This window comes from Chinchilla lanigera, unplaced genomic scaffold (genome assembly GCF_000276665.1).
Source record: "Chinchilla lanigera isolate Chin_1 unplaced genomic scaffold, ChiLan1.0 scaffold00079, whole genome shotgun sequence".
NCBI lineage: Eukaryota > Metazoa > Chordata > Mammalia > Rodentia > Chinchillidae > Chinchilla > Chinchilla lanigera.
Genome location: NW_004955480.1, coordinates 2,183,803 through 2,200,440, shown reverse-complemented (window position 1 = coordinate 2,200,440; position 16,638 = coordinate 2,183,803).

The window sequence follows — 16,638 nt, the reverse complement described above, 5'->3', positions numbered from 1 at the left end:
CTTAATTATTTTATCTCCAGTCTAATGTTTGTACATGCAACTCGTGAATCACTTTTTCTGGAGCTTGGCTTTATACTCAAAAAACCCAATAAATGTGTGGTGGGGGAGAGGGAGAAAATAAGAGGAAAGGAAGGGGAGGAAAAAAGAGTGGGGAGAAAAGACTTATATCTTCAAAAAAAAAAAATCATGCCAAGTCCACTGCTTGAGCTATAGGTCTAAGGAACAAATCTGAACACCAAAGATAGGATAACTATGTATTTAATGTCATCCCTTCCCAGAGGCAAGGTATATGGCTGAAGTTACAGGGTAAAGGTGAAAGAGAAAAAGGAAAATGGACTGTGGGTTTTCACTTTGGCAGGTTGACCCGAGCAACTATGGAGCAAGAAGAGAGAGAAAATGGAAAAATGTGCGGGTTGGAGCATTCTACTTACATAACTGGCTTTTGAAGCTGGAGAAAGGTGGCTGGGTTTCAAATCTTAGTCACAGCACTCATCTCTTTGATGCAATCAGGAAGTAAACAGGAGGGAAACCCGGTGTGGCTGGCAGGACTGGAGAGCACAAGAAAGAATACTTCAACGTGCCTTTTGGTCATTACGTCTAGCCACACTGGATGTTGTCTGATTGACCCTCAACATCATACTAGGCAATAAGCATCCTGATTTCCAACTTTACAATGAGGGAAGAGAGAGGACTTGGAGTTAGAATCTTAAAACTCTAATTGTAACCTTCTCATATTTTATTAACACTAGGCAGTTCCAGCCCAAGGTTATTCAGGAATAAACTGAGAAGAAATACAGATGCTCCTGATTCTACAAAATGTGTTCATTGACTCATCCTATTTGCATCTCTATTTTCTCAGGAGATGAAAAGATAGAAAAAGGCAGGGGGAAAGACAGGTCACCTTGAATCTTCTGTCATTAATCGAAGGAACTGCTGCTCCTCTTGGGTGACTTTGAAGTCAGAGACTATAGTCCTGACTCTTGGTCCCAGCCCTTGCCTCCCTGCTTAGAGCCAGCTCCCATTCCCATCTTCCTTCTCTCTACTGCATCTCTGTCCCTGGCCCCCTGCCTTGCCTGGTGTTCTTAAGGAAGAAACTGTTTCTTGGGCGTTAGCTCAGCACCTAAGGTATGTTTAACCCCATCCCTACCTCAACGCTGGGGGTTAAATATAGGACCTTAGCACTGAGCTATATCCCCAGCCCTTTTTGTAGTCTTTTCTGTATTTCTTCTCAGCTCATTCCTGAATAACCTTGGGTTGGAACTGTCTAGTGTTAATAAAAGGTTGGAACATATAATTTTTTAAATATTTTGTAGCATTTATGTTTTAAGACAGAGTCTTGCTAAGTTGTTAAATTGCCCAGGCTGGGCTCACACTTGCAATCCTCCTGCCGCAGCGTTATACTTGCTATTTTTAACTGACATCTTCTCCTCCTGCTGCCCCTGTTCCTCTTCTTGCTCTCCTTCTTCCTCTTCCTCCTTTTTCTCCTATTGCTCCTCCTGCTCTTCCTCCGCCTTCTCTTCTTCCTCTTCCTTTTGTCCTTCTGTCCTTCTCTTCCCATCCTTCCTCCTTCTTCTCTTTTTCCTCTCCTTCATCATTGCATAAAACTACATGAAGAAATGAACTCATATACCGTATACATTCCTACATTATAACTTTCATGCACAGTTTTTACGTGTGAAAATTCTTTTCACAGAACTGAAAAGGAAGTGAAGTCCTGTGGTTGTGTTAAAGATGAGAGAAGAGAAAGGGGGAAGAAGTACAGCAGTGTGGAGCAATTAAAAAATCAAAGATCAGGGGCTGGGGAATTAGCTCAGTGGCACAGCGCCTGCCTGGCAAGTGCGAGGTCATGAGTTTGATTCCCGGTACTGGAAAAAACAAACAAACAAACAAAAAAAATCAAAGATCAAAGGCTACTTTAATGGTAGAACCCGGCCTGTCTGTCCCTACAGCAGTACAAAGACTTATGTTCTGCTCTAAAGGCCTGAAGTTTCTTAAGAGATGCCTTATTTCAGTCCAGTGTCCCTGAGCAAATTGCATGGTTAGAATTTCTTTCTCGGTGTGTAGTATCTAATACACAGGGTGGTACCGAAACAAAAAAATACACAAGAAGCGCCAAAACAGTGCCTCATTTGATGAAGGAGAGTGGAAGCTCCATGCATGTACCCTGCCACTATCCTGTCTGCATTAAGTCCCATAACAACTGGAAGGATAGGAAACATCTCACAGGATTTGTAAGGGTGGAAAAAGTAATCTCCATAACATGCTTAGTAAAGTGGCTGCCACTTAGTAAGTGTTCCCTCACTGTGAGCTACTAATATGCATACTATTAGCATTGGAATCCACCCTCGGGATACTTTTGGATTTGTGTGTCAGCACCTGCAGTCTCTGTTACATCATCCACAGGCCATTCATCTGATTCATTACCAGAAGTCGTGTATCTTGCTCTCCACGGTGAAAATACAGAGTTAGGGAATAAGACATAATTAGCAGACTTCTTAGCCTCCTCATATGTCCATTTCTCTTTATTTAGTTCATTACCTGCAATTAAAACCATTCTAATCATGAGTCTCTCAGTCTCAAACTTGTCTTTCTGCATTTGGTAAATGCCTGTTATTGCTAATGGATAGTTGTAATATTTCATGATTTTTTCCTATTTATTAGTATTCTTCATGACTTTAGTTCATCGCATAAAGCACTCCCCAGAGTTTTATTAGTTGAGGATTTCTTTGTTTTTGATAGTTACTTTTCATCCTTGGAGAAAGTTTCCTACACTGTTAATGGGAGTCTAAATTGATCTTCTAACCTTCCTAGATGCCTAGAAACAAGTTTTTTGTGGAAGGATAGCAATTATAGAACCTTTCTCAATTTTGCCAGTCAGACACCTTGAAGAAATCAATTAGTAGGCAAATTATTAACTAATTGAGCATTTAGAGTGTTCTTACTTTTGAAAAATCAATTAGGCCTTTGCCCTTAGTTCTCAAGCATTACTTCATTATTAATTGTTTTAAACAGCAATTCATCAGCAATGGATCCAGATCAGCTGACAGTTGTTTTTTGTTTATATGCTGTACTTAATTGATTAATACAATGAGCTGAAAACCTTTAACATCATTGATCATGTCATGGAATGCTGAGTAATTGGCTGGCAAAATGTGATTTTTTAAAATTAATGATTCGGTGGTTCAAAGGTTCACTTCTGCAGCAGATTGCAGTCAGCAAAAGGAGAGGATTTTCAGTATTTCTTCAACATGGGTGATCTGAGTGATAGTCCCACCTCATTCTTGGAGCCAGTATTATTTTTTCATTTTCATTAGTGATAATTTCTTGTTCTATAGAAAGCACAGGAGGCCACATTTATTATTTTAATGATGGTATTTTATTAGCCCTGGGTAAATGTGCCTTTCAATTGAAATTTTGAAAAGATTGCCATTCTTGTCAAATTCTAATTGAGCTACAAAAGGAAGATAAAATTATGATCTAATTCCATGCTTTATAAAGATTTTCAAATGGCGGCAATCAGGGAAGTGAATAGGATAGTGATTTGGGATGAGTATCAGCTCAGCAAACTGCTCTGCTAGGAAGTCTTTCCCGTACCAGGTCTCTCCAAGCTCTGGGTCCCTTTCCTCTTTCCCCCTGGCTTTTCAGGTCCAGCTCTAATGCTGCAGTTGTCATGGTATTAAGCTTACTTGCATGGCATCCTCGAAAATGAGCCTGAGCTCTCAGAGTTCTCCCGGAAAATGGTAAGTGCTTTTGCATCTCTAGCACTGCACCTCTTTTGGGTGTGAACTATTGCTGAGTAAATACAGGCAGATTGGAAAAGAAAAGAAAAAAAAAAGAAAAAGAGAGAAAGAAAGAAAGAATGAGGGATACACAGAAACATGGATTTTCATTCACTCAGGGAAAATTATTTTGGCTATATATGTAAAATTCACAAACAATTTCATTATCATCATGACTCTATCACATACATCTATATTTATTTATCATCTATGTATTTTATCTATCATATAGCCACCTATATATTTAGCATTTATCAATTCTATTTTATTTTATATTTTTATTTTAAAAATAAAAGGAGGAAAACATTAACAGACAGACACCCTTTTACAAAATAGCAAAATAACAGTACAGCAATATAGAGTTACAAAGTGGTACGAAATTAACAATGCTGGTTGTATTACATATTGATATCTTCAAGGTGGTTTCTCATGAAAACTGATAGAGACATGCAATAATGATCCATCAAGGACTCATTGACCATTTCTTTCAGCAAAGAAATAGAAGACAGAACAACCATGTGAACTATCCTGTATATACATACATACAAAATTTCTCTTTCTTCTTTCCCTTCTCTTTTCCCACATCCCAGTTGCCCTTTACCCTTGAGTGTTCTGCTATCATTTCACAATGTCTATCATACCTCCTAGTTTAAATGAACTCTTTCAGGTTTTACACTAGTGAGACAATGTGGTGCTTGCACATGCAGGTCTGATTTATTTCACTTATGAGTATGGTCTCTAGTTGTGACCATTTACCTATAAAGGCCTCAAGTTATCTATCAATTCTATTTTATATATTCATTATTTCTATTTACCTAGCTTTCTTTTGTTAACATTTAAAAACAAGGTCCTTTGATGCTCAACTTTTCTGACAATTATCAAGTAAATTTCTCTGTATGTTTTCATTAGCAAGAGCTCAGAGGTCAGACAGGGTCTTAGGTTGCTAGCAGTCAATCTGTTTCATTTCTATGTGTTTAAAGACACCCTGATTTAAAATGTTAAACTATTGTTCCAAAGTGAATTTGGTTAAGAACAGCTCTCAAGATATTATTGACAGAAAGTTGATCTATCATGAAATGAATTTGGTGAAATACAGTAAATTTATGACTTTGGGGAAGACTCAATATGTTTTAGAATATGAAAACTTTTGAGACGTGCAATCACAATCCTGTAGACCTGTAATTTAAATCCTTATACTCATTTTTGAGAAATATTCATTAATATCTCTGGGAGCTAATGGTCTAAAGAACGTACTTTGAGAAATACTGCTCTAAACAATATGTAGGTGAGAAAATGTGATCTTGATTGTACATTATGAATGGGGAAAATGTGCTGAGGAAACCCAGGATCTCACAGACTGCCCACAGGCAACACATTAGTGCAATAACTTTTTTTTTACTTTAAAGAGAATAAAAAAATAATTTAAAATATTGGGAACAATACAGAATTTCACTAAACAAGATGATGGACATTTAACCATGGTTGTTATATTGCATATTGTTGTTTTCAAATTAGTTGTTCAGATTACCAGATATAAGCATGCAAAACCAGTCAAAAAAATTAAAAAGTAGAAAAATTTTAAGCATTAATTGTTCCTTTCAATAGACCAGTAGAAATCAGCAGTACAATTATCCCAGCTATCCTGTGTATATACATATATATTTTTCTCCCTTCCTTCTCTCTTTTTTTTTCTTCTTCCCCTTACCCCAGTTGTTCCTTTCCTTTGAGCAGTTTCTTTTCCTTTCACAATATCTATTGTACCTTTCAGATTTTATTTACTCTTTCAGGTTCTTACACTAGGGAGACAATACAATGCTTACACATGCAGGTCTGACTTATTTCACTTATGAGTATGGTCTCTAGTTACATCCATTTACCTATAAAAGCCCTGAATTTATCTTTTTTATGGCTGAGTAATACTCCACTGTATAAAAATATCATATCTTTTTATCAGTTCCTCAGTTGATGGGTATTTGGGTTGTTTCCAAGATTTAGCTATGACAAATTGAGCTGCTATGCTGCCTTCAAGGTCTAAAAGTCTATCTTCAGTTTTGTTCAAGTGGTTTCACCAGCTTTCAATGGAATTTTTAATTTCCTGGATATCTGCTTGAATCTGTTTCATGCATTCTAATTCTTTCCTATATGTTCATTCAATGTTTCCATCATTTTTCTATGCTCCTCCATTTTTTTTAATCTATGTCTTCTTTGGATGTGCTGAGCAATTCTTTCAGTATTATTGTCATTTCTTTTTTTTACCTGAGAGATTATTGCTGATCTGATTTCTTCTATAGTGTGATGGAGTTGGGTTTTTACTTCAGTTGCTCTCATTTCAGAAATTTCAGATGTGTGACTTCAAAGTTCTTCTATGTCAGTGTCTCCTGGACTTGTCTTGGATGGGCTGGAGGTCTGAGATTGCATTTTGCTTCTTTGTTTGGTCATTTTCAAAGCTCCTGAAGTTCACTAGGGCTCAATGTCACTCCTGTGATAGTTGTGGGGTGCGGTTCACTGAGATGCCTCAGGTTTACCAGGGCTCGGCACTGCTCCAAGTTTCCCAAAGCTTAGGGGGCTCAGCATCGCTCCCAGTTTGGTGGGGGTGAGCTGGGGGGCTGCGCACCAAAGCCCCAGAAGCTGCAGCTCAGCTTCGTTCCCAAGACAGTGTGTGTGTGGCAGGGCATAGTCTCCAAGCTTTTGGGGGCTCAGGGTCTCTTCCAGAATGGTGGGGGGGCACAGAGAGGGGCTCACGGAGTTTCCTGAAGCTGTCTGGGGCTCTGCATTGCTCCCTTGATGGTGAGCAGGGTTTGGGAGTGCGATAACTTTTCTTGCTTCGTTTTCCATATATTTATTTTTTTCTTTTCTAATAATAAATGCTTATTGCAAAAAAGAAAAAAACATCAAACGAAAAAGTATGGTTCTTTGGTTCATAGGGGGTCCATGCTCAAATTAATTCAGGAAGTGAAGGGTTAAACTAAATTAAATGAATTTTTTTTTAAGTCCTCCCTGAGCGCACATGAGATCCTTAATGTACAAGTTGACTCTAGTGGGGCTACAGTATTTCTCTCAATTGTTAAACCACAGACACCTCTTATTTCAAGGCACCTGGAGCACTACTGTGGTTTGGAATTCACTCTGGATAGTGAGGGGACATTCACAAGGACCCTGTGACTTATGCCTCATATGCCTTGTTTTAGGCTATGAGCATGTCACCAGCGTGGTCGATGAGCTTTCAGGTTAAACAATGGAAGCACTTGAAACCCATTTTCCAGCCTCCCAAAGCTAGTCACAGCTGTCCTTCTGCAAGGGGTGAGCTGTGGGTAAAAGGAATAAAAATAAAATTAATATGCATTCAGGAAACAATTGCTCAGGCGAACCACCACACACATGTAATGGATTCTGTCCAGAACTTCATTTTCCAAAGTGAAGAACAATAATATGCATATTAACCCAGGCAAATGTCTAAACAGATTCTTGGCAGCTTTGATGAGATAAAGGCACTCACACATCCTGAATACAATTAACAGAGTTAAAACTAAGCACCATCATAAAGGGACAAAGATGAGATGCATTGACGTTCAAGCACTTGTCACCTTCAAAGTTTCTTTCTTACTTTTTATTCTTTTATTTTAAAGAGAAAAGAACAAAAACAAAATAACAGAAACAAAGACAAAAGCACTACAAGAAGAAACTATAAAAATGACACAGACTGTCTAAGCAACATGATAGGAAATCAACAATGGTTGTTGTATTACTTATTGTTATCTTTGAGTAGTTGCTCAGATTATCAGACATAGGTATGCAAGATGGAGCAAACAAACATTAACTCTTCCTTTCAATAAACCAATAAAAATCAGTAGTACAATTTTTTTTTAGCTATCTCGTGTACGTATATGTATATGTTTTCCTCTTTTTTACTTTTTAAATTGTAAAGAACTTTGATGTTCAGACATAATCTTATTTTTTTTCCAATATGGTGAAATCTGAATTTTAACTTAATCCTTCAGGGTTCAGTAGGCAATGATAGCAGAAGTTTAGAAACAAAATTAAAAATTTTATAAAGAAATTTAAATTATATAACTTTCTTACATTCTTACTAATTCATAGTAAAAGAAAAGGGTGGTTTAATACTATCCTTGTTTGTAGATACAGCAGCTACATACAGGAAGAATCTTTTCAGTCTGAAAATAACTTTCAGACCCTGAAGAAGTTTTGTATTTAATGTAGAGAAACATGATGTTACAATATATGTAGTGCATAAAAATCCAAATAAGCAATTTTAGAATGAAAATAGAAAAGTATTTCCTATAACTAAAATGTAAAGGCACTTGGGTGTAGTGGTATGTGCCTGTGATCCCAGTACTGAGGAGGCTGAAGCAGGAGGATTATTGGGAGTTTGAGGCCATCCTGAACTGTATAGTGAGACCCTATTGAAAACAAATAAACAAACATGTAAAAGCAAATGAATAGTAAAACTGAAAGAAATTATGAAAGAATGATAAATATTTTATTAATGTAACATTTTTGCATATTGTTGGCAATGGAGTTTTTAAATTAATAGTACTTTTGATGGATATATAATATATAGAGAGAGTACAATATAATGTTTTGATATATGCAAACAATGTAAAATGAGTAAACCAAGCTAATTAATATAGCCATCATTTTGTTTCTGATTACATTTCTATTGTAATATTTGAAACTTACATTTTTAGTTGTCTTGAAATATACATTATTTTATATATAGACACTCTGGTGATAGATCTGAAAAGATCTCTTGATTATTAGTCCCACTTATCAAAATTCCTCTATATTATTTGTGTTGTGTATGTAAAACTTCCCAGCACCTGGGAGGCTGAGGCAGGAGGATCACTGTGAGTTTGAGGTCAGCCTGGGCTACAAAGTAAGTTCAATTCCATCCTAAACTGCACAGGGTGACCCTGTGTCAGAAAAACAATACATAAAACTTTCTACCCTTTGATCTACAACTTCCATTCCCTGTCTTTTGTAACAATCACCCTGCTCTCTACTTCTATGAATTCATCTTTTTAGGTTCCTGTTACAGTTCATACCTAGAGGTCCCCAAAAACCTCATGTGCTCATAAGTGGGGCTTTGGGGAGGAGCCTGGATGGTGGGTGTGTGACACTAGATTAGTGCACTGGTGGGTTTACAGCTGGGTGCACTGCCGGCTGGTGATGTCTGGTGCGAAGAGATGGGTCACTGGGAGTGGCCTGGAACATTTTCTGTATATATATATATATATTCAGTCCATTCATGTGTAGATTAACACAGGGAAATGGTGATTTAATGCAGTTCTTCTTTGTGGATAGTCTTGTTTGCAATTCCGTATCTTTGCTGTTGTGAAAGATGGCAGTGAACATAGGAGTGCGGATAACTTTTTAACACATAGGTTTTAGCTCCATGGGACATACACAGAAATGAGGCTGTTGGGCCAGACGGGAACTACACTGTAGTTTTTGAGGAACCTCCATAGTGTTTTCCATACCACCACTAGCGCACAAGAATTCCCTCTTCTCCCGATCCTCAGTGAACATTAACTTTCATCATTTAGATAAAAACTATTCTAACAAGGGTGATGTGACTCCTTATTGTGGTTTTAAAGTGTATTTCTCTAATGATTAGTGTTGCTGGACATGTTCCCATGTACTATCTGGCGGCCTTGTATATGTCTGATTTTGAGAAATTTCTGTTTAGGGTTTTATTTTAAAATTGGATTATTTGTTTTCTGTTTATTGTTCTACATGAGTTCCTTATGTGGTGCATAGCTGTAATTCAAGCACTTAGCAAGGCTGACGTAGGAGGGTAGCAAGTTTGAGTCTTCTCTGGGCAAATGAGCAAGACACTGACCAGAAAGTGGGAGAGAAAAAAAAGGTAAGAGTGAGAGGAAGAGAAGCAAGGTTGGGGGAGGGGAAGAGAGAGAGAGAGAGAGAGAGAGAGAGAGAGAGAGAGAGAGAGAGAGAGAGAAAGGAAAGAAACAAGGAAGTTGGGAACGTGCTCCCCAAGTTCAATCCCCAGTACTGCCAGAAAAGAAAGAGTTTCTTATGTATTCTGGATGATAATCCTTTGTTAGAAGTATGGTTTGCAAATATTTTTTTTTCTTGCTATGGATTATCTCTTTATAGTGCTAATTGCAAGGGCAAGAGTTTGAAAAAGAAAAGAATCTATACTTCAAGATGGCAGAAGAACTTTTTTGAAATATAGTTTTGAAATAGGAACTATCACTTGCTGAGCATGCACTATACTTCAGGCATTAACTAAATATTTTATGTAAATTATGTCATCGAGGTCTGTCATCACTCATACAGGAGTACATTTTCTTTACTTTACTTTAAACCTGAACCATGAAGTAAAAGATGCAGAGCACAGAGAAGGGAATTAGAATATAACACAGCCAGTGACTGTTTCTCATTCATTTTGTAATAAAAGGATCACAGTGTTATTATGTTGCCTCATATTTTTCCTTTTATTATCAAGGAGTGAAACAAGATGCTGCAAGTAATTCTCTGTATGGAGGATTCTTTGACACTAATGCCATTCAAGAACCTCAATTTTCCATGTCTCAAAGACAACGTACCATGTTCACTTAGAATTACTGTCTTTACATTATCAGTAAAAAGCCGGCTACATTGAGGATTTTTCAAAAAATCATGCAAAACGTTGATACTTTGTAATCATGGTAATTCTTTCCATCCTTTTCTTCATTGTAGTGCGGATAAATAAAGTTGAAAAGCATTCTGTGTAAACTCTGTGAAGAGCGCTACCTTCCAGGAGCATAAATTGATACTTGGGCATGAATCAAACCATGTGTGATGGTTTCCAGCTGCAAGGGTAGTGGGCGCATGGGGAAGAATATGTATTTTTTTTTTGTTGTTGTTTGTTTGTTTTTGGCTTTTCTCCGATACCGGGAACCGAACTCACGACCTTGCGCTTGCCAGGCAGGCGCTTTGCCGCTGAGCTAAATCCCCAGCCCCAAGAATATGTATATTTTGATTTCTTTTTCAAATTCTTAAATGAGGAAGCAAAACAAAAACAAAACAAGGAAAACTTAATCCAAGGCTAAAAGCAAGAACTCTGGATATATGTGTTTATTAAATATTATCATCACTTTAAGTTTTCAGGGAGTATTTTTTCATAGAAGAAGATCAAAGAAGTGATGTGTGTGCATGTGTCTATGAGCATACACACATAAGCATGAAACTAAGTACATAAAAGATCTGGAATATAATTACAGATGCTTTTCTTTTTAAAACTCATTTCCATGTTTATGCAGGTGAGGCTTAAAAACACAAATGGCATTCAATTCAGAATTATGGTTTTCACAAAAATTGCAGCATAATTCTATCTCACTTTTATTCATATGTTTGTAAAACATATGACCATTTCCACAACCTCTGGGTATAATAACATATTTTAAAATACCAGCATAATTACCAAGCTGAAAAAGAGCAATAAGTACACGTTTTCCCCAAAGAAAACCATTTCACACATCTTCTCAGAATTATATATTAAGCCAGGAATTTAATATTCCACATATATAAAAGAATGAGCTATCGTTTCTTTGGGAGTCATAACTGTGGATTTTAGACTTCTGTCTATTTAATATTTCAAATGTGGCTCTGTGTTTATGTAATTTTGGGGTGGGTATTTAAAATACAAACTTGAATGATAAACTGGCTTCCCTTCATTTCCTTGAAATCAACACAGAATTGCATACCTATTTTAATATGTGTTAGATTTTCTGCATACAAATGAAGCATTACTAAACAATTCCAACTGTGTGTTTTATAAAATCAGCACAGTTCAATGTTTCTCTAATTCTCTGAGTCTGGGGAACATAAATAATCATTTTAATTCTCTGGTAGACGCTGAATTACATAGTAAATTATATCAAGCCTGAAAAGCTCCATGTTTTTAAACTAACACATTCCTTTTATATGAAGAATCTGAGATATGAGTTAACTCAAAATGGTATTTAAAATTTTGACTAAAATTAACTATAGCACTTGAAATAATTCTTTTGCTATTTTAAGAAAAAAGCTCCAGAGGCCATTTGAAAAGAAAGGATTATATTGAAGAGAACGGCAGAGAGAAAGAGAGATAATTAATAGGGTATAGTAGAGATGAATAACTAAATGAAAATATACAGATCTGCCAAAGCCCAAAGCAGCTAGAATAATATTAATCAAATCTTACTGACTCTTAATTGGAATAATGAGAAAACATTCTTAGCCTGCTTGATCATGTTGGCATTTTAATTAAACTTTCTTGGATCCCAGAGAAAACAATAGTTTTTTTGTTAGAACATTTTTTGTTCAACTGTTACCGAAAATACTTTTGAAGGCAGTAACCAAGTAGTATAATTGGGGTCTTTATTTGTAGTAACAAGGCAGAACATGTTGCCATAGATCCAGAACTTTGGCTTTTAAAAAGTTGACTATAAATCTGCAGCTACAAGAAACCAGAACAATGAAATGTGGATTTAATTAGAACAAACTTCCCACATTTTCAGAGATGAGGCTGTGGTTATTCTTCTATAGCATGTACCTAATAGAACAGTTCTGGTCTAGTGGAATAAAGATTTTCAATAAATAAATAGCTGACAATTTAATATATACTTATATAGCACACTAGGTGCCAAAGTCAGTGTTCTTAGTTCTGGAGAAATATTAAGTCATTTAATCTTTATAACAGTTGTCTAGTATAGGTATCATTTTTATTCCCATTTTAATGATGTGGCCAGAGAGGCACAGAGAGGTTAATATTTTGTCCCAGATTTTGTAGCTAAGTAGCTGCCAAGAGAGGATTTAAACTAGGTAATCTGATTTCAGAATCTGTTGTGTCCAACCTGTATGTTATGTCTCCCAATGCTTTTAAAAATGCATTTTGTATACTCACCTGTCTCATTCAGAGGTATTCATGTATCATCTTATTTCATCCTTAGAAAGTATTAGTATCATAATTTTACAGATGAGAAAAGTGAGGCCTAGGGCAATTAAAAACTTGATCAAATTTAAACACTAGGAGGAAAAATTGAAACCCATTTCTGTCTGACTAAACTGCATGCTTTATAAATCTCTTCCCAATATAATGAGTAATTTTTAAAAATTGAAACATTTAATTTACTACCTTACGAACCATGTGCTATTTCAATACATTATATATAGACTTTCAATGCAATCAAAATGTTAGGTAAACTGAAATTTATCTGATCATGGAAGACTATTCACTCCTGCATAGGGAAATGTCCAGATTTTATGGGGCCAGAACCTTGCATAATCCAGGATATTATCTTTAGGATAAAGAATAAATATTTATGCATATAAAATTAAATATGTAGGTAACTCATAGGAGGGAGAAAAGCAACACAACAAATGAGGATTCCATAGCTTTGACCGTTGGATTATACTGCTGGGTGAGTTTGTACAATGGGCATGAATTCTTTCACTGGAAATTTAGCAACAGCCTCATTGTAGATGAAAAGTGAAGCGTGACTATGAGAGTCCCAGGCTGAAGCCTTCCTAGGCTTTTGAAACAGACCTGTGCAAGTGAGAGGTCATGAACTAAGCTTCATTAGCTTTGCAGTAAATCCAGATTTGCAGTAAACCCGCCAGGCACCACTCTGTTGAAAGCAGTGTCTGCCCTTAAGAAATGGTAAATTTGCCATTCTAAAACAATATTAGACCAGCGACGTGAACATGGAGTATGCTGAGGGTGGGAATGTAGGTAGCAAGAGGGAGGAAATTCTACTCTTCATTTTTGACCAAATTATATCAATCTGGAAAGATTGGAGAAAATCTGTAATAAGCTACACTTCAAAGTAAGAAAATAAGTCCTTGTAGAATTTTTTTTCCTATTTACAAAGATCACTAATAGGTAAAGATCCTGTCTAACAATTTGATGAAAACCAAGATAGAGGTAGAAACAAATTTTCAAGCTTTCGTTTTTTGAGGATTTGTAGAACCAAGGATGGTGGACAAAAGCAGAAGAGAAGTCGTTGTAAAGATCCCAGTGTCTTACACTTGGAAAAAGCTTGCATTTATGCTGCAGAATGTGTGAACTGAAAATCTCCGGAGAGCGATGGAAATGTTACTTTCATCCTGGTCTGGGAAACATCAGAGATTCATTTGCTCTACGACTAATTCTGATCTTTAGTATAGGATCGGTTGTGAGTTACCTAATTTATGCACTATAGAAAGTTAAACTGCAGAAAAAACACAAGACCCATTTCTCTCCAGCCCCATTTCCACCTTCTTGTAGCAAGTGGTCGCCTTGACCAAAGGAGACTGGAAGAGCATAGGAGGAACAGGAAGATGTTCTTTTACCTCATACTGAAGAAACCAAAGAGAGCAAAATCTATCCTGTCCAGGTCTGTTATACAAATTCCCCATGCAGGGGGACTTCTTACAGGGGTCTACTGTCAGGGTTAAGGTCGCAGGGGAGCTCCTCTCTTTCCTCCACTGCATATGCAGTGCCTAGGGCACAGTATAAATGGAGGCTTAAATACCATTTGTCTAATTATTTTCAAGTTATAAATCAAATAATAAATCACTAAGATGTGAAGTTATTTTCTAGGTTGAAAAAAATGTGCCTAATAGCAAAGTGAAAGAAAAATTTGTAAGGCTATGATTTTCGGATGACTAAAAGTTGGCAAAATGTGACAAAGATGACTGATTTTATTGTTTTTGCAAACAGCTGGACGTTCTGTTGATGGGTCAAAGATTTATGGATAAGCAGGAAAGATGTACATAATTTATGTATTTATTTTTTAAAATTTATTTTTCTTTTCTGCATTTCAGCAAAGTGACTAATCACATCATTGCAATCAAAGATGCACTTAATTTGTGTTTCCTTGGCAGTAATAATTTAAAGGAGGGGATGGCAAATATTTGGAAGAAGCTGATGATATTTTAGGTTTTCCAGCTGTATGGTTTCTGTCACAATTGCTCATTTCTGCCACTGTAGCCCTAAAATAGCCACAGGCAATATGTAAACAAATGAGAGTGACTATGTTCCAATAAAACTTTATTTATACATATTGTAGTGTATTGACCAAGAATTCACTAATAAATTGCTTTATATAAGTACAAAATTAAATACATGTTCATTATAGATGTAAAATAAAATAAATACTAAAAGAAATTTGGTAGTTTCTTCTATATAATTCAATATTAAAATAACCTAAAAAATAAAATGAAAAAATCTAATTATATTTCTTAAATTATAATCAATCAAATCCTTTTATAGAATCAAGTTATTTAAATGAGCAAACTTTTTCATTTAATATTTGAAATTTCAATGTACTTATTTGAATATATTAATATTAAAAATATGTTTATTTGTAATTCTGGCTTTCAATATCTGTCTAGTTGCCAACATATATTATGAGTAATATTCTTCATTCATGTCACATCTAGACATCTCTAAGCAAATTTAAGTCTATCATTATTACTTAATATTGCAGATTGATCTTCAGCCATTATTTGCAATTGTTGCAAAAATTTAGCTAACTCAAGAGTATTTCTGGAAGTATTAACTAAACCACAATGAGAAACAAGGAAGTGTATAAATGGCATAAACTATATGGCAAATATGTTGCAATCAGGCCATGGGAAACAAAAAATTTCCAAGTTAATTAATTCATATTTACTCTCATTCAAATGATCTGTTTATACTGATTTCACCCTCCTTGTTGTTTTGACTACAAATCACAAGCCCATGGCATTTGAACACAATTACTTTTGATTTAGCTAATATACGTCAAGGAAGAATGCCAGGGTTTCTTTGAGGATTTCATAGTTTTAGTTACAAAGGTAATGTTTAATAATATACATAATACCGTGCTAGTGCTAAGCATTAGTTCCTGGATGACAGAGACATTTGATAAGGAGAGAAAAGTTTTTAATGAAATAAAATCTGGATTTGGATAATTACTTTCCTTGTATATAATGCTTTTTGTCTACAACTCCTTTTTCAAAAGATTGTGGCAAAAATTATTATAATAAAATGCATACAGATTTTAGTTTAAAATGTTAGCATAAAATTTGTACATTACTAAACTAAATTAAGCCATGATTTAAAAATAGTTTTAAATAAAAGTATTGCCTGTAAGAAAAATTATATATGCATATATGTATATTTGAAAAATCTATTATATTTTGGGTCATACTTTATTAAATTACATATTTATTTATCCTTTGTTGATGGACTTTTAGTTCTTTCTAGTTTTGGGCTTTTATGAGTAAAATTGTGCTATAAACATTTTTATGCATACTTAATTTTGGTTAAGAAATTTCACAGCAGTCTTCCAAAGAGTGGAATTTTGTATGAGCATTTTCATTGATCCTTATCTCTTTCAGCAATTGGAATTTCAGTATTTTTACCTTGGCCTTTCTGCTGGGTGAAAAATTATAGTATTTTATTTGTGTTTTAGTGTTTATTTCCATGATAATTACTGACATTTGGCATCTTATATATTCTCGGTCATTCATCTTTTTTTGTGAGGAGTTTGTTCATGCCTCTTGCTTATTATTTAGAAGCAACCAGGTTATCTTTACTGATTGATAAAAACTTTTCATAGTTTTTACACACAAGTCCTTTGTCTGATCTATGTATTATGGATATTCTGTCCCAATGAGTGATTTTTGTTTTTTCCAATTTTTAAAAAATGAGTACATGCTTGCAGTATATAATGATTACAATCCTTGTGGGGAGTCAGTACATGTATATCACATATCTTACTTTTTTTTTCATCTTCTTTCTCTCCGCTTTCTCTTCTCTCTCTGAATTTCTTGATCCCCTTACCATTTATAAAATATCTACCTCTCTATTTCATATTTACTTATGTTT